This window comes from Pseudorca crassidens, chromosome 11 (assembly GCF_039906515.1).
Source record: "Pseudorca crassidens isolate mPseCra1 chromosome 11, mPseCra1.hap1, whole genome shotgun sequence".
NCBI classification, from domain to species: Eukaryota; Metazoa; Chordata; class Mammalia; order Artiodactyla; family Delphinidae; genus Pseudorca; species Pseudorca crassidens.
Window position 1 is genome coordinate 46,388,222 of NC_090306.1, and position 18,735 is coordinate 46,406,956.

Consider the following 18,735-nt stretch of genomic DNA (forward strand, 5'->3'; position numbering starts at 1 on the left):
CTGCTACTAACTAGCTGAGTAACTATGCAAGTTACTTCATCTCTCAAAGTTTCAGTGTCCTCATTTGGAAAAATGAGGGGGAGAAGTAGGTGATCCCTAAGGTTCCATCCAATATTAACATTCTAGCATTCTCTTTCTGACAAACAGTTTTGTACAAGTTGAAGCGGTAACTTTGCACTGCCAATAAGGACTATTCTTGGGTCCTGTGCTCCTCTATTTATTTGTACTTGTTAATTTCAAGCTTCTGGGGCTGGTGGGCACTGACTGAAGGATTTTTCTACTTTCTCTTGCTAAATCAGTTCCCCAGGACAGCATGACAGTGAGCCATCAGTAAGCCTCCCTCCTCCTGGAGAAAGAAAACAGTAGATGGAGGAAGAAACAGGGTCATTAGTATCCAGGATTGCAAGAGAGGAATCAGTGGGAGGGTTGGTGACAGAAGGATGGCCAAACAAGTTTTTGCTGAGAAGAACCTAGACAAAACAGAAAATAAAAGTCATTGTGATATGTTGTGAAGACCTAAGGACAGCAAGTTAGAGATCTGAATCTAGATTTGGGACTGTTCTTTGTTTTGAAAAATTTTATTTATTTACTTATTATTTTTGGCTGTGTTGGGTCACTGTTGCTGCGCGCGTGCTTCTCTAGTTGTGGTGAGCAGGGGCTACTCTTCGTTGTAGTGTGTGGGCTTCTCATTGCAGTGGCTTCTCTTGTTGCGGAGCATGGGCTCTAGGCGCACGGGCTTCAGTAGTTGTGGCTCGCGGCTCAGCAGTTGTGCCTCACCAGCTCTAGAGCGCAGGCTCAGTAGTTGTGGTGCGCGGGCTTAGTTGCTCCGTGGCATGTGGGATCTTCCCAGATCAGGGCTCGAACCCGTGTCCCCTACGTTGGCAGGCGGATTCTTAACCATTGCGCCACCAGGGAAGTCCCTAGATTTGGGATTATTCTTAATTAATTATGTGACTGAAAAAATCCCTTCACCTCTCCGGACTTCAGTTTTCTCAACTGCAACTTGTAGGAAAACACTAGATGATTACTGAATTCTCTTTCACCTTTAAATATAAATGACATAGATCTATTCTTCCTGGTTTGCCCTGTCTCCTGTGACTTCAAGTAATCAACCAATATTAACTGAGCATCTACTGTACTATGTGCGAGGTATTGTACTACGTATTGTGAAAGGGAATAAAAAAGGAGAAAGGACAATCCCTTGTCTTTATAAATTTATAATCAGTAGGAAAGACATATATATATATATAACTATAATATGCAGCAAGATTTAATAGGTTATATGGGTTATAGGGGTTGAGGAAGCAGTATGACTTCCAGCTAGAATGATCCAGGGGTACCATGATTAAAAAGTAGGTTTTTTTCTTCTGTTAAAAAAATTGCATTCTTTTATGAATCACATAAAGGAATGCAATTAATGCATATCATTTATTCAACAGATATTTTTGGAGATCCTACTATGTGCCAGGCACTGTTCTGGGTGCTGGAAACACAGATGTGAATAAAATAAGACAAAATCCTTGCCTCCTCAGAGCTGACATTTTATATAAATTATGAAGCATAATAATAAAATGGGCATCCATTAAACAACCCCCAGTTTAAGAAAAGAAAAAAATTACTAATACCGCTGAGGGGGGGCTTCCCTGGTTGTCCAGTCGTTAAGAATCCGCCTTCCAATGCAGGGGATGAGGGTTCGACCCCTGGTCGGGGAACTAAGATCCCACATGATGCAGGGCAACTAAGTCTGCGCACTCAAGAGCGCAGGCCACAACTAGAGAGAAGCCTGCAAGCCACAGCGACGAACCTGCGTGCGGCAACTAAGACCCGACGCAATCAAAAAAATACCACCGAGGGGCCCCGCATGCATCTCTCCTATAGTAATCCTTGAATTTTATGTTTATCATTTCAAGATTTTTCCTCAGATTTTTACCATATTGCTTATTTTGGTCTTTTTTTTTCTACCATTCTAAAAGTGATATAATATTGTTTGTATACTTCTTTACTTGCTCATTTCACTCAACATTATGTTTCTAAGATTCATTCAAGTTTAGGTAGGTAGCTATAGTTTATTCATTTTCATTGATGTATAATAGCCCACCAATTTGTTGATTAATTCCCCTGTTAATGAGTATTTAGGATTGTTTCCAGCTTTTTACCATTACAAACAATGTTGCTCAGAGCATTTCTCCTGGTATACATAGGCAAGAGTTTCTTCAGGGTACGTATATATGAATTGCTGGGTTGTAGCACATGAATTTTTCAACTTTTCTGGATAATGGCAAATTGTTTTCCAATATAAGAGTTTATAAGAGTTCGGGTTGCTACCCTATCCTTACCAGCTTTGGTATTTAGTCAATCTGTTGGATGTAAAATGGTGGTTTGAGTTTATATTTAATTATATTTGCCTGATTATTCACAAGGCTGAGCATCTTTTCATATATTTATTGGCCACTCATGCTTCTTTTTCTGTGAAGTGCCTATTCATGTATGTCTTTTGCCCCATTTTCCTATTGGGTTATTTGTCATGTCCCTATGGATTTTAAGGAATTAACAAATATATATAGCCTAGTCTTGATTCTTTGTCAGTGGCAGCTATCTCCTTCCAGTTTTTAGAGGAGTTGGGATTTTAGTAGAGGCTTAAAGGATGGATAGTTTCAGTTCCAGCTCAGACTCTTCAATTAGTTGGATTAATTAATTCTTAATTAATTCATCAAATATTTATTGAATGTCTAGCCAGACATCATGCTAGACTCTGAGAATACAAACATATCCCACATTGGCTCACCCCTTAACCATTCCCAAGATCTAGCTGGGTCCAAGTCACTGACATCTCCTGCTGGACCACTACAATGGCCTCCTAGCTGTTCTACCTATTCCAGTTTAGTCTTGCCAAGGTCTGCTCTCTACCCAATAAGTAGTTAAAGTGATCTTTTAAAATGTAGATCAGATCATGTAACTTAAAACCTCCCAATGGTTTTCCAGTTCTCATAGAAAAAAATTCCAGGGTTCAGCTACATGAGGTTTTGATCCTCAGTCACACTAGACTTGTTCCCACTCAGGACCTTTGCTGTTTCCTCTGCCTAGATCAGTCTTCTCCCAGATCATGCTCACTCTTTCATTTCATCTAGATCTCATCTCAAATATCACCTCCTTAGAGAGGCCTTTCCTGACCACCTGATCTAAATAGCCACCACTTTCCCTTCTTTATCTCATTATCCTCCTACATTTTTCTTTTTAGCAGTATCATAGCTTTATTGGTATTTCTTATTGCTTTTTTCCCCACTAGAAGATAAGCTCCACTAGTGCAGAGACCTTGTCACCACCGTATCCCCAGCATTCAGAAGAGCGCCTGGCACATAATAGGCTCTCAATAGAAATTTTGTGAATGATTGAACAGTGAATCAGATAGAGTCCTTGCCCTTAAAAGGCAAATAATTTCAGCACAATTCAATAGTGTTATAAGATGGGTAAGCACTGGTTGCTGTGGGAACGAATAGGAAGGGCATGTATCCCAGTCCTGAGAACTAGTAGTCAAGGAAGGCTTCCAGGAAGAGGTGACATTTACAAGAAACTTAAAGGATCTGTATAGGAAGGGAATGGAAGAATGTTCCATAGAGAAGGAGTAGTAAGTACAAAGCTTGGAGAGAGGGATAAAGTGGTCTCTTCAACAAAGGGCAAGTAATTCATTGCGGTCAGAATGAATAGTTGTGGGTGCAGCAGGGTGCAGAGACTGGTGGTTAGTGGCTAGATCCTGAAGGATCTTGAGCATCAAACTAAGGAGTTTGGATTTTATCCAGAAAGCATCCAGGAGCCATTTAACCAGGAGAATGAGAAGCTCAGATTTGTACTTTTTTTTTTTCCCAGGAGGGGATGTGCTGCGAAATTAGTTTGAACTCTCCAAATGCTTTCACAAATGCAGGGGTCAGACTCTGGGTCACGAACATTCTTCCTAGTTTTACTTAGTTATTTATTTTTTAATATCAGATTTGCATTTTACAAAGATCATTGTAGGTCTAGTGTGGAGAATGGATGAGAGGGGGCAGGATTGGGGGTATGGAGCGCCATAAGGGGCTGTCGTCAGAATCCAGGTGGGAGATGGTGGTGGCCTGAGCTCTGAGGTGACGGTGGTGATGGGGAGAAGTAGAGAGCTCAAGAGGTTTAGAAGGAAGAACCAGTGGGCCTCAGTGATTGTTGTGGGGGATGAAGGAGAAGAGAGCTGTGAAGATGGTGCTCAGTTCTCTGGCCAGGGTCACTGAGTGGTGCGATTCTCTGGTTGGAAAAGGGTCAGAGGGTTAGAGTGAGATGAGCAGCCCCACCCCCTAATATTCGCGGGGCCCAGGGCAAGATAAAAAAATAGAGCCTACATACCAAATGTCTAAATATGTACAAGTTACAAATCAAAGCTAACAAACTGTTACATAAAACGTGTTCTACCCTGTTATCTTGACAAATATATCAATATCAGCTGGGAGACTTATATTTAGAATCCTGGGACTCTTCCAGCCCCAAGTCTGACCCTCAGATTCTCTTGCCATTCCTGGCTCTGTCCCACTACCTGAGGGGCCTCACACCAAAGAGCGTGCTTGGGGCAGCCTCACATTTAAACTCCACCCCAACAGGGCTGATGGTGTGCTCTCCGGCAGCTCCTTCTGTACTTTCAGGAAATCGAACCCCAGGAAGAGGTCCTAGAAGTGGGCTTGGCGCTGCTTGGCAGCACCCTCTGGCAACTGGAGCATGGTCTAGGAGCAGGGAGGCATGAGCTCTAGGTAGGCACATCCCCTTGGCCTTGAGTTATCCTCCCTCTGCAGAAGGAAGAGGCCCTCTAAAACAGGTGCCCAGGGTAGAGGTCCCTCTTGCCAGGTCTAAGGACATGGACTCTGAAATCAGATAGACTGGGTTCAAATCCCTATTCTGATATTTATTTACTCTTCTTTGAACCTGGGCAAACTCTCTGAGCCTGTTTGCTTTCTTGTAAAACGGCAATAATAATATCTACCTCGTAGGGTTATTGTGAGAATTAAATAAGCTAATATGTGCAAAGCACCTGCCATTTATTTTTATTTTATTTTTATTATTATTTTTAAAATTTATTCTTGGCCGCATTGGATCTTTGTTGCTGTGCGCGGGCTTTCTCTAGTTGTGGCGAGCAGGGGCTACTCTTCGTTGCAGTGCGCGGGCTTCTAATTGTGGTGGCTTCTCTTGTTGCGGAGTGCCGGCTCTGGGCGCGCGGGCTTCAGTAGTTGTGGCACAAGGGCTGCTCAGTAGTTGTGGCTTGGGGGCTCTAGAGCACAGGCTCAGTAGTTGTGACGCACAGGCTTAGTTGCCCTGCGGCATGTGGGATCTTCCCGGACCAGGGCTCGAACCCATGTCCCCTGCATTGGCAGGTGGATTCTTAACCACTGGGCCACGAGGGAAGTCCAAGCACCTGGTATTTAATAACCACTGCTCAGTTTACATTGTTTTTCTTCCCATTCACCACCATGTTTCCCTCAAGGCAACCATGGAGGCTGGGGAAAAATATGAAGTTTGTTTCAGGTAAATTTTTCTGGGAGGAGTGGGTCCAGGAAAAATGAGTTTATAAAGGAAACAGTAATAATCTAGGCAACAGTAATCCCAGCACAGGCTGGGGCCATGTGGGAGAAAGAGGGAGGGTAAGTTGTCTTGTATGCAGATGAATGAGTAATGGTAATAGCGTAATTGCTTTTACAATCTGTTTGTTTTGCTGAGGGTAGCAGCTGGTTACTGTTTTGATTCTTGCTTTTCAGGTTAAGATAGAGGAAGAAGGTGTGAATAATCTAAAAGAATAGAAAATCCAAACATAATTTTTTGGGGACCAGGAACATGGTCAAAGAAACACATGGTTGCAAACACAGATGGATTCTGTCTTGCAAACACAGAGACTGGCCCTGTTATTAAGCTGATCTTGTATTGTTGCTTAACGTGTATAGATTCTTACCACGCACTGTCACTCTTGCTACTCCTGCAACTGGAATGCCCTTTCTCTCCTTCTCAGCCATTCCAAATTCTACTCTTTATTTCAGGCTCACTCCTTCCATGGTAAGCATCCTTGCCCACAACCCTCCCCAGTTCTTCTGAGCTCTTCCTAGTCTATATCACCTAGAACTTATTCATGGTCTTAACACGTTTACTGTCTCATATTGTTCTCTTATCCTTTTAAAATTTTTTTCAAAATTTATTTATTTTTGGCTGCATTGGGTCTTCGTTGCTGTGCACGGGCTTTCTCTAGTTGTGGTGAGTGGGGGCTATTCTTCATTGCAGTGCACGGGCTTCTCATTGTGGTGGCTTCTCTTGTTGCGGAGCACGGGCTCTAGGCACACGGGCTTCAGTAGTTGTGGCACATGGGCTCAGTAGTTGTGGCTCGCGGGCTCTAGAGTGCAGGCTTAGTAGTTGTGGCTCACGGGCTTAGTTGCTTCGTGACATGTGGGATCTTCCTGGACCAGGGCTGGAACCCGTGTCCCCTGCACTGGCAGGTGGATTCTTAACCACTGCGCCACCAGGGAATTCTTAACCTTAATCCACCAGGTGGATTCTTAACCACTGCGCCATCCTTTTTAAATTTAAAAAAAAATTATTTATTTATTTTTTTTGGTGGAGCGGCATGTGGGATCTTAGTTCCTTGACCAGGGATCAAACCAGCGCCCCTACAGTGAAAGCATGGAGCCTTAACCACTGGACCACCAGCAAAGTCCTGTTCTCTTATCCTTTTATGTATGCAAGTCTTGTCTCCCCAATGAGAGTTTAAGTTTATTAAGGGAAGGAACTACATTTCTATTTCTCTTCCATTTCCCATAGTGTCTATGTATTCATTTAATATACATTTACTGAGTTCCCAAGTGCCTGAACTGGGGTTCAGGTACTGGGGATACAAAAATGAAATATATATATATATATATATATATGTATGTATATCTCCTCTTCACTAGTGGAGCTAGTAATGGACTCATGGTTTGATAACTGCCTGCAGAAGTGTTGAGCACATAATGGTTCCTCAATAGAGGTTTGATGGATTGATGAACCATGCTGCTTTTCAACTAGGCATTCAATGAATGAATGAATGAATGAATGAAATAACTGGATGACAATCCCCTGATGCAGCTGTTCCAGGTGTACTCCTACTATATGAACCTAGTTCTAGCAGACGTAAAGGTGTGAGACTTGTTTGAGGGGAGAAATGCTCTTTAGAGTCATCAAAACAGAGAGCCTACTGTCTTTTCAAGGCAGTGTTCACTCCTTCCCTTAAGGCCTAGTGATTAAACCACAAAACATTTTACAGGCATTGGTGAATACCTTTTGCCAATTTGTGTCATTCAGGTTGTGAGTTATGAGAACTGTCCATTCATCATGATAAAAAACAGCTATTATTGAATACTTACTATGTGCTGGATGTTTTGCTGATTTCTTTACATGAATTATCTAAATCCTAACAACAACCCTATGAAGTCGGTATGATTATTGTCCCACTTTACAGAAGAGGAAACTCAGGCACAGCTAGGAAGCAGGAAAGACAGGACTTGAATCCAGGAAGTCTGATTCCACACTGTGCTGGCTACACAATGAATTGGGAGAGTGGAGAGCTGAGTTCTTGAGCCAGCCCTGCTATTTGCTTGCTGTGTGACCTGCAGAAATCCTCTCAACTCTCTGGTCCTCGGCCCCTTCTGATCACCAGTCTTAAAGCTTCTTCTTTTGAATTCAAGTCCTCTGGTCTTTCTACCACCCTCAATTGCCTAAATCTGGTGGTAATTCCCTGAATCTCATCTTTCATCTCCTTGTATCTCCTCTGATGCAATAGTATCAGAGGCAGCTTGTGATACTGTGTCATTCATAAGAGGAGTATGCTTTTTGAGAAGTTATATATGAAGACCTTAATGGCTTTGTGAACGTCTTGGCTGATGGGAAGTATGGAGAGATCTGCAGAAGGACCCCTGAACCCAATTTCTTCCTGTGACTCCATCCCTCAACTCCTAGTTAAATAAAAATATTTCCTAGTATACAGGATGCTTGTTATCATGGGTCCATTCAGAGCTCATAGCTCATAGCGGGATCTCCTCCTCGCGAGCTGGGTGACTTGCTCTCTGGGCAGGACCGGCTCTCCGCGTCCCTCCACCACCTGACCCCGCCGGCTCTCGCCTCCTCCCTTGCCATCCCCGGGCCCTTTCTTCCACATCCACTCCTCCTAGCTCCCCCTCGATAATCTCCTGACATCTCTTCAAATCCAATTATCGAATTAATTGACGTGGTAACCGAGAGGCAAACAGAAAGGGGCGGCGAACACCGGGCGTTTGAGGTTTATCCTCTGGCCTCCACAGGCCCCGGCCGGGCGAGATTTACTGGGCCTCGAACACGGCGACAGTTCAAAGCTTTGATTAATCATGTTTTTCTCCCAGCCCCATAATTTAGTTGCTCTTTTTCCCTCCCAGACTTTTTTTTTTATCAGTGTAAACAGAGACGTAGTCCTCATCAGCTTCAATTACAAATATTAAGCCCCCGGACAGCAATTTGACAGAGAGAGGCCAGCCCCCACTCCGTCCCGCCCCCCTAAATCATCCCCGAATTAACATCACAATCGGCGGCTGGCGCGCGTTCAGATTTAAATGGTGGCATATTGTTCGCGGATGGTCTAGTTCAGACCAGCGGGTTCGCAGCTCCAGGCGGCAGCCCCCGCCTCTCACTCCGCCGCTCCCCTCCTGCCTCCGGGGTGTTTGTGACTCAGGAACCGCGGGAGGCTCCGGCGCCCTGTCTCCAGCAGCTGAGGCTGCAGGCGGGGGTGCGCCGGCGTGTTGGGCAAGGCGGCTGGTGAGAGGGGTAGGGTGTGGGGTGGTGCGAGTCAGGCACAGGGAGAGGAGCTACAGACGTGGGGTGGCGGGGAGAAGGGCAGAGGCTGGTGAATTTGGCATGGGGCGGGGGGAGAACTGGGTTTATGCAAATGAGATGCAAATGAAGGCGCGGAAGCTGCGGGTTTGGGAATGCCACGATATAGCCCCTATATGGCCGCTTGACCCTTCGCAGGGTCTGCAGGGCACCCTTGGGTCGTGGTGGAGTGGCCAGGAGGTAGGGAAATCTCTTGCTCTTTGAGGCTTGCGTTATGAAAGAAGAACTTGGGGCAAGATTTCTCCGTTTCCTGAGCATGTTAGAGAAAATTGGTCTTAAACTACAGCCGGGAGGCTTGAAGATAGGCCTCAGAAAGGACTTCCTTAGTGGGAAGACCAAGCGTGAGGCTGGAATACCTCCTGGAGATTTTTTGGATTAGAAGACCTTCGAAGCACCAGATTTCTCTGAAGGCGTTTTGGGGAAACGATATGATACCTCTTTGGCTCTGTACCACTGTGGAGGAGAAAAGGGAGAGTCATTTCCCTGACCCCATTAATCCTTTAAGAATGAAGGAGCTCAGGAAGAAAAATGACAATTCAAGAGTGTAGGTTTCCAGATATTTTCATATCCACCTGTCTCTCCGGTCTTGCCCACATCGATTTCCAAGACCTCATTTCTGCCTAGCAACATCACAACCAATCAAGATGCAATTAGGCTTGGCAGCTCGGCTCATCCTTAACTAGGATTGGCTGCTCACAGTATGCGCATCCTAAGTTTTCATTGGCTGACGGCCACCTGTATGGAAATGAGAATTACAAGGGACTCAGCCGCTTCTCTGCGACGTGGACCTGTGGCTTAATGCACTGAAACTTGCAAGCTCAGAGCCGGAACTCCTGGGCTTCTTCCCCCAAAGAGATATCTCAGACTTTTCCGTTGGCGCCTCTGCCTGAGGCCTAGTCTGAAAGAAATTCGACGAAATAACGCATAAAATAAGGCGAATTTCTATGCTTTTTGCGTCTGCTTTGCCTTCTCTTGGTTCAATGTCAAGATTTTGCCTCTTCCGTCCAATGCCACGACAGTTCTTGCCCCTTTCTCTCTTCCACGTCCATCTAGGGGGCGGCTTCTCTCCGTGTGGAGTCCCTCAGTCCCTGCCTCCTGTTGCCTCAAATCCTCCCTTTGGGCTCAGCTCCTCCAAATTCCCAATTGCCCCCTTCCTCCCATTCAGGATCCAGGCATCTCACACAACGATCTAAAGCCCAGTTTAGGAGGGAGTTAGAGGAGTGGAGTACTGTCCCCCTCCCCCCCAAAAAAAACCACCCTCCATCCTCACTCCCCATCCATTTTCTCCGAGGGAGCCGAGTTTGACAGCGAATTCATTCCGAGCGGGGAGGGTGATTTATTCTTCAAATATACCGACAAGTGCGGGCATGATGGAGCCCATTAAAATGTTGGGAGATTGTTTTTATGATTGAAGTCTGTATTACTCCAACCATAAAGAAAGAGAGCAAGGAGTCATTAGCATTTTCATGATGGTGTATTTCTGCTTGTCTCCGCGCCATCACTCATCTTTACTGCCCGTCCCTTTGCTCTCGCTCTGCTACAACGAGGAGAGACTGCAGCCTGAGTTGGGGTTGGGGGTGGGGGAAGGTGGGGGGCCAGAGATACCCCGCCGCTCTGCCCTTCACGCCAAATCCTCACCCTCCCTGGGACGCAGATCATGGGGTGAGAGGCCGAACGCAGACGATGATGTGATGATGTGCCTCAGCTTTCTCCTGCCGCAGGCGCTTCCTGCCCCCTGACTGTCCCTGCAGGGGGTCCCGTCCAAATGGTGCTTGGAGATCTGGGCAGACCTGGTTTGGGAAAGGGGGAGTACCCCTTCCTTTCTTTGGCTCTTCCCTTCCTGGCCTACACACCATTTAGAGCTTTCCAGGGTTGTCCACATAGGGATAAAGTCAGGAATTCCTGGCTGAGTGCCCTGGGCTGGAGACATCAGAGTAGGAGAGGACAGAGGGAGGAGACCCCAAGTCCCTGGGTTTGGAGGCTGTGTTGGGAGGAAGTTGGGAGCCTGGACCTTTGGCCTCTGTCTCTGCTACTCCCTCTTTAGAGTTTAAGCCTCCTGTGACCACCCCAATTCCCCCACTCCTGCTCTCCTAATTCCTTAAGTCCTTGATTCTTTCTACCCAATCATTTATAAGACTCTCCAGTACTCCAAGGAAAAATTTCATAACCTCCATGAAAATAATGGAGCTCAAAATAATCATTGCCAAGGTAGGAGTTCAGAGAAAGTTGGTTATGGGTGAAACAGTGTCTCTAGGTGTCCAAGGATTGTTAGAATCACCTGTCCTGACCCTTGGCTTTGGATGTCTCTTAACATAAAGAAACATTCATTCTAGGTTGGACACGACCTGCCTGCATATCCTGTTGACCCAAATTGTGTGGTGGTGCTTGAGTGAGATTTGGTTGGGATAAAGTCTAGTTAAAGGGTGGTGGGAAAATGGAAGTGTTAGCTCACAAGACATTAACAGTGATAGTAACGATTAGTGGACCACTTTCCCGTTGGTCCAGTGCTTTCTCATGGATGTCTCACAACAACCTGAAAGGTAGGTTTTATGACTGCCATTTCACAGATGAGAAAACCAAGGATCAGGTAACTGTGTGTGGGGTACTCAAGATCACTTAGCTAGTGAACAGGAGACCCAAGATCTGAACCCTGGGCTGTCTTCATTAACTGATACTGCCTGAGAAGGTGTTCAAGGTCTCTAAAGTGGAAGCCAAGATGACTGATTGCCCCATATACGTCATCTGAGTTCATAAGAAGGTGGAGAAGACATTCTAGTGAGTGTTAAATATTTTGGGAGAAATCTTAGTGGGAATATTCTTCCCTCGGCCACCACAGCTGGGTAGTTGGGTAGTAGTTAGCATTGCTGGGATTAACCCTTCTCTCATTCAGGGAACATTTATTGAGCACCTGGTATGTGTGATCTTCTGACTGACCACACCCTCCCCTTCCACAGGCCTCCTCCCCCTTTTTTTTTTTTTTTTTTTTGCGGTACGTGGGCCTCTCACTCTTGTGGCCTCTCCCGTTGCGGAGCAACAGGCTCCGGACGCGCAGGCTCAGTCGCCATGGCTCATGGGCCCAGCCGCTCTGCGGCATGTGGGATCTTCCCGGACCAGGGCACGAACCCGTGTCCCCTGCATCGGCAGGTGGACTCTCAACCACTGCGCCACCAGGGAAGCCCCTCCTCCCCCTTTTGAGATGGGTATAATAGGGCTCTGGGGTCCTGGGCAGAGGTAGAGCCCCAGGCAGCTGGACAGAGATGGAGCAAAGAGGGGGTGCGGAGGTGAGAGCCCCCCTACAGCCTGCACAGTGCCCAGAGGCGGCTGCAGCAGCAGCCCCAGATTTACAGCTGTCCTGGCTCTGATGCCATAAAAGCAAACGATCCTTCTCTGTACTAATTTCTGTGTAATTAGATCTCTCCTGGCACGGAAAGTGGGGAGTGGGGGTGGCCAGAAGGGGAGGGGTGCCAAGGACTCTTCACAGAGGTGGGAGGAGGGACTGTGGGACACACATGGCTTCATGTGGCACAGGGATGGGCTCAGGGATCTGCATGCACTGTGACAAAGATGGAAAATGCAATCATGCACACGTGGAAGGCAAGGAGGCAGATAAGTCCTGATGTGAAAACACCCTTGTGCCCAGGATAGGGACAAAGCTGGGGTCCTGCACAAAGATCCTGAAGCCAGAAGAATAACTCCTGGGTAGTCTGTGTACACACAGGAGGAACTGAAATCCTCGGAGGAGCTGCACACAGACTTCCCCACATGCAGCTAGATACTAAAATCTCACAGAGAGGCCTGAACAGTAAAACATTTGTGCAGACACATCACATTTACAAAACAATATACACACATTTACCTGCACGAAAGCAGATACACACTTCTCTTAAATGCAAAACTTATAGCATCTGCATTAAATAGCAACTCAACAAATGTCTATTTCCTCTTCCACCCCCATCCACTGCTTGCCCACCTATTAGAGGCAGAAAACTAAAAGATGCAAAAAGCCTTTTTTTTTTAAAGCGAGATTCTCTTTAAGATACTTGAAGATGGATCCTATCAAGCCAAGAAAGAAAGAAAAAAAGAATTAGAGGAATGTGGGGATGGCTAAAGAGGGAACAATCCTGGAATCTTCCCTTTCCTTGGGAAAAACAAAGTCTCAAACCGGAAAAACATATAGTTGTTATTATTACTATCCCCCCATCCCACCCCATGGTGACAAACAATGGCCATGGGTATGGCAGTAATGTCGTTCGGAACAGCACTTCTACCGAGCTAAGTATTCATTATGCACTGCAGTGTATTTGTGGAGGGACCTCAAAGGGCCTCTTATCCAATCTCCCTCTGCAGCCCAGATTTCTTTCACAGTAAGCCTGCCAGGGCATCAGCCGGCTTCTGCTTCAATACTTCTGCTGAAAAGGAGCTCTTTACTTCATAAGCAGTTTGCCCCTGTCACTGGACTGCTGTAATGGTTAGGCTGTTCTGTGGTAGAATTGAAATTCGTCTTCTTTTAAATTTCAGAATATACTATTTCTAACTGCCTGTTATTTCGAGTTATTCTAATGTTTTAAGACCAGTTCAATCAAAGCGTTAATCATCCCCCCCACCACAGCAATAACAATTAGAAACCCATTGGAAAATCAGGAGATTCTGATCTCCACAGATGACTGTCATGTACTTATCTTAAGCCCTTGTTCTAGTGGGTAATTCCTGATTAACCTGAGTAATGAAAATGTATCACAATAAAGAAAGATTTGTCATGCCTTGTTATCACTTCATAAGGCTGTCCTTCTAGATACCTGCCATAACATCAGGATATTTCTATCCTAATAAAACATGATCATGATGTGCTTGGCTAATAAAAAGGAAAAAAGACACGCATTAAAAATATGTTTAAAATGATTTGCATGAGTGATGTAAATATAAACCACCACCATCATCATTGTCAACATCATCCTCAGTTTATTTGCCTTTTGAAATCCCTGCCCGACCTTGTGGGTCGAGGTAAAGGAAGAGAGAGGCAGAAAATTAGCATCTATTAAATGCTTCCCATGGCCAGGCACTCTGCTAAACACTCACGATAACCCTGTAAGATAGGTATTCTTATGACCTTACAGGTGAGGGAATGGGGATCAAAGAAGTTAAGTACCTTGCCTGAGGTCAGACTGCTAGTACAGGGGATCAGGATTGTAACCCAGGTAAGTCTGCTTCCAAAGCCCACACTTTCCCCCCTAAACTCGGACAGGTTAATTTTACTTTGATGCAAGCAGAGCCTCACTGAGTGGATTTATACACTGACTTGACGTTGGTGAGGAGTATGTTGGGCTCAAAGACCTCACCCTTCCCAGTCTGGACTCCCTGCAGGGGAGCCAGGGGTTCAGAGGCTGAATATTATGGCCTTTGTGCCCGGTCACATTACTATCATCACCCAGGGGTGCCCGTATATAACTATGGGTGGTGCTACAGGCACCGTCACTGCTGTACAGTGACATGCTCACAAAACTCACTGTCACATTTAACCCATGCCGGGACTCAACAGAGGCTGGCTGTTCCTTCCCTTCTCCCAGTCGGTGGAGTGTGCAGCCAGCAGGGGTCGCCAGCACACCAGGAATTACCACTTGCTGGGCCAGTCTCCTTCTGCCCTAACAGGACAGAATATTCCTCCTCCTCTGCTCTTCTCCTAAAATCTCTCTCTGATCCCTCCCCTTTCCTGCTTTCCCTTTCTAGCCCCCCTCCCCTTCCCCAGGCCTTGTAGCTTCTTATCCGCGAGCTGGATAGTTGCCCCTTATGCAGCACCTAAACTGCCCAATCCCAGCCTAGACCAGGGACCAGGGATTCAGGCTGTCATCCTGCTTTAGTGATGCCAGGGAGCTGGTAAGGAGCTTGGAGTGCCCAACCTTCTGGTTCATCCTTGGCCAATTAAGCTTCTCCCTCCTCTCAGTGCCTTCCCAACATCCTGTCATGACCGTTCTTTTATTGTCCCAATGTTCGTGTAAGAATGTGTTGCAAACATCCTCAGACTCCCAGGGTCCTTTAGCTCCCTCATCTTTGGAGAACCTAAGAATGAAGGAGGAGGCAAATCTCTGGTGGAGTGGGTGATCTGCGGCCTGTGGTTTTTGGATGAGAAACCACGATTTGGGGCGTACAGCGGAGGGACCCATGTACCCTGGCTCACAACAGAAAGAAGGGCCAGGTGTCTGCTCCCTGCAGGGAAGCTGTGGCTGCCTTCTGGGAGTGACATCTCTCTGATCTTTTCTGCCTCTCCCCTCCCCTGGTGTAGCAGCAGCGCCCCAGCTTTTCCATGCCCCCTTCTCTCTGCATCCCCCTCCCTGCAACTTCTGGAGCCCAGTGATTGGCGGCTGCCTGCTGCAGGGCCGGCTGGGTTTATGGCTTTGTGGCCGCTGGGGAGAAAGCGAGGCCAGAGACCGAAAATGGAAACCCACCAAGAAATTGAGAATGATGAAAGAGTAAAAGAGAGGGAGACCAAGACAGAGGTAGAAGGACCTCGAGAATAACAGATACCCCAAATCAACATGATGAGAGGGACTAAAGCAGAGATGGACCCGAAGAAAATTATAGAGATGCTGATAAAAGAGGGGGAAAATGTAAGAAGGATGGGGTGAAAAGGAAAAGAAAAGCAGACAGGAAAACAGTCGGATAAGTCCTGAGAGTAGGGATGTGCAGGGCTTTCCAGGGGGACAGGAATTGCTGGTAATATGTAGAGGGTGGGGTAGAGTTCTAGGGACTCCCAGAAATTCTGATACAGAAGAGGCCAGAAGATCTTGCAGTTCTCCTCACACCTGTGCTCCCATTCATCCATTTTAGCCTTTTCCATGTTCACACCCTCCTGAAATTTTAGAGGTTATTACAAAAATGTCCTCCTTAAGAATGATCCATGATCTAGTGTGGAAGGATCTTGTCCCATTTTCCATGAAATGAATGGGAAAACTGAGGTCTGGGATTTGGGAGGGATTTTAACATTAGAGCTACATTTTTTTTGTTTTAAGATTTTTTTGATGTGGACCATTTTTTTTTAATCTTTATTTAATTTGTTACAATATTGCTTCTGTTTTATGTTTTGTTTTTTTGGCCATGAGGCATGTGGGATCTTAGCTCCCCAAACAGGGATCAAACCTGCACCCCCTGAAATGGAAGGCGAAGTCTTAACCACTGGACTGCCAGGGAAGTCCCTAGAGCTACACTTTGTTGCACATGAATTAACTTGCAAGGTTGTTGGCTCTCTGTCATGGCATCTTGATTGGCGCATACCACATTTACCTTATGTTATAGTAATTTCTCTGTATATCCTTTGTGCTAATATATAAATAGGCTCTTTAATAGCAAGATCTGTGTCTGCCCTTCTTTGTGGCACCCATAGTGCCTTGTTCTTGTTTATTAAGTGAACCAATTAATGGCCACTAGAGATGTATAAGCAGAGGTTGGATGAATATCAACTAGGGGTGGAGTCCAGGGAATTGCTGCACTGAATGAGAAGTTGGAGATATATCTCTAAGCACCTTTTTGGTTTTGAGGTTCTATCAGGCCATGTATAAGAACCTGAGTTTGCTGTTTTCTTTTCCCAGTTCTCCAGATATGCAGGGGTAAGACAGACACAAAGTGGGAAACCCCAAATTCCAAAGTAACTACTGTGGGTGGAGCTCTGTACAAGGCATTTTACACATCTGATCTCATATAATCATCACATTAACTGTTCCGGGTAGGCGTTATCCACATTTTGCAGATGAGGACTCAGAGAGGTGAGGTGTTTTGCTCCAGGTCACATGGTTAGGAACTACGACAAATTAAGTCTAGAGGTCCCTAAAGCCTGGTGATTGCCACAACACTGTGTTTCTACCAGTTTGAGAGATTTCCAAGGTTTCAGAAAGGCAAAGCAGGAGTTGAGAAATGGGGAAAACAGGGAGAAGGCATGGCTTCTAAATTTAGGGTTGGGAGGGAGATTCGGAACTCTAAGCTGGGAAAAAAAGTACACTTTTATGAGAGTTAGAACAGGACGTTTCTGCTCTTACCCGATTATCAACAGACCTGGAGAAAGAGGGACAGGGACAGAGATACCCAGAGGTCGGGTATCGAGCACTGGAATCTCTTGCCATAGGTTCTGGCGTTGGGAGCTTGAGACATCCGGGTGCCTATAGAATGCAGTCTTGGGAATTCCAGGCATTTCTCTTTCTGCTAGGACGGTTGTTGGGAGTCTAGGGATGTCCAGGTTGTGGGTGTCCTATTCAGTGTTAGTGCTGTGCAGTAGAAATTCTTTTTTTTTTTAATAGAAGAATGTCTTTTTATTTATTTATTTATTTATTTATTTTTATTTATTTATTTTGGCTGCGTCGGGTCTTTTAAATTTTTTTTTTTATTTTTATTGGGCTATAGGGGATGGGTTGGGAAATATCTCTGTAAGTTATGCCCTACTAGGGAAATGTCCATTCTCATTTTCCTGCGATAGCTTTCGGAGGTTTTCCTTTTTCTTGGAGCTGTTGCTCTTGCTGGCAGCAGCCTCTTCAGGTCCACTGCTGAGAGGCTCCTCCTTGGAAGAGAATTTCCTCTTTTTCTTGGGGACCCTCTTGTTTCCTGACTCTTCAGGGTCACTATCTGGTTCCTCTTTGGGGAAAGATTTCTTCCTTTTGGTAAGACTTCCACTGCCAGCTGTCTCTTCAAGATCACTACTAACCAGCTCCTCCTTGGGAAAAGATTTCTTCTTTTTGGGTTTGGAGGAGACGGATGGGCCTTCCATTCCATTCTCCTGAGGAGCCTCCTGGGGCTTTTGCTTTTGCTTCTTTTTGGGTCTTGCACTTGTCTCCTCACATTCCTCCGGGGTCCTACTGCTGTTTTCTGAAGACGCCAGGGCAATCGCAGCCAGCCTTTTCTTTTCCTTCTTCAAGCGTTTCTTCTCCTGTTTCTCCGGCTTCCTAGTAATCTCAGCAGCTGCTTCCTCTGCCCGAACGATTGCCTCCTTCATGACATCCAGATTCTTTCGTGGAATCTCTCCAGTCTCATAGGACAGCCGCTCCTCAACTTGTTCTCGAAGCTTCTCCCCAAATACACTGGTAGGTACCTCAGAGAAGCAATCGATTCGTGAGGCAATACTGCATGTGTTTGCCAGGTATCGGGAGATGCGGCCTTTGTTCTTGGCAGCCGCTCGGCCAATGAAGGTAGAGTGGAAAATGAGTCCGTATTTTGGGGTGTTACCCCTTGTCTTCAGGGCTCTGGAAAGTTGGTCCCTGTGCTGGGCCCATTGAATCACTCAGACACCAGGACTGGCCAGCACTGCGTCGGGTCTTAGTTGCGGCATGCGGGATCTTTACTGTTGCAGCGCGCGGGCTTCTCTCTAGTTGTGGCGTGAGGGCCCCAGAGCTCATGGGCTCTCTAGTTGAGGCGCTCAGGCTCAGTAGTTGTGGTGCGTGGGCTTAGTTGCCTTGCAGCATGCGGGATCTTCGTTCCCTGACCAGGGATCGAACCTGCGTCCACTGCATTAGAAGGCGGGTTCTTTAACACTGGACCACCACGGAAGTCCCTGTGCAGTAGAAATTTAATATGGGTCGTATACATAAAGTCTTCTAGTAGCCACATTTTAAAAAGTAAAAAAGGGGCTTCCCTGGTGGCGCAGTGGTTGAGAGTCCGCCTGCCGATGCAGGGGACACGGGTTCGTGCCCCAGTCCGCGAAGATCCCACATGCTACGGAGCGGCTGGGCCCGTGAGCCATGGCCGCCGAGCCTGCGCATCTGGAGCCTGTGCTGTGCAACGGGAGAGGGTGAAACTAACTTTAATAATATATTTTATTTAACCCAATGTATCCAAAATATTATATCCCTTCAACATTCAATCAATATAACA

At 46.2% G+C, this 18,735-nt stretch overlaps 1 pseudogene; it reads right to left on the minus strand.

Moving 5' to 3' along the window:
• Positions 1-17,289: 17,289 nt before the first annotated feature.
• LOC137202841 (nucleolar protein 56 pseudogene) lies at positions 17,290-18,163 on the minus strand (annotated as a pseudogene).
• Between the last annotated feature and the right edge of the window lie 572 nt (positions 18,164-18,735).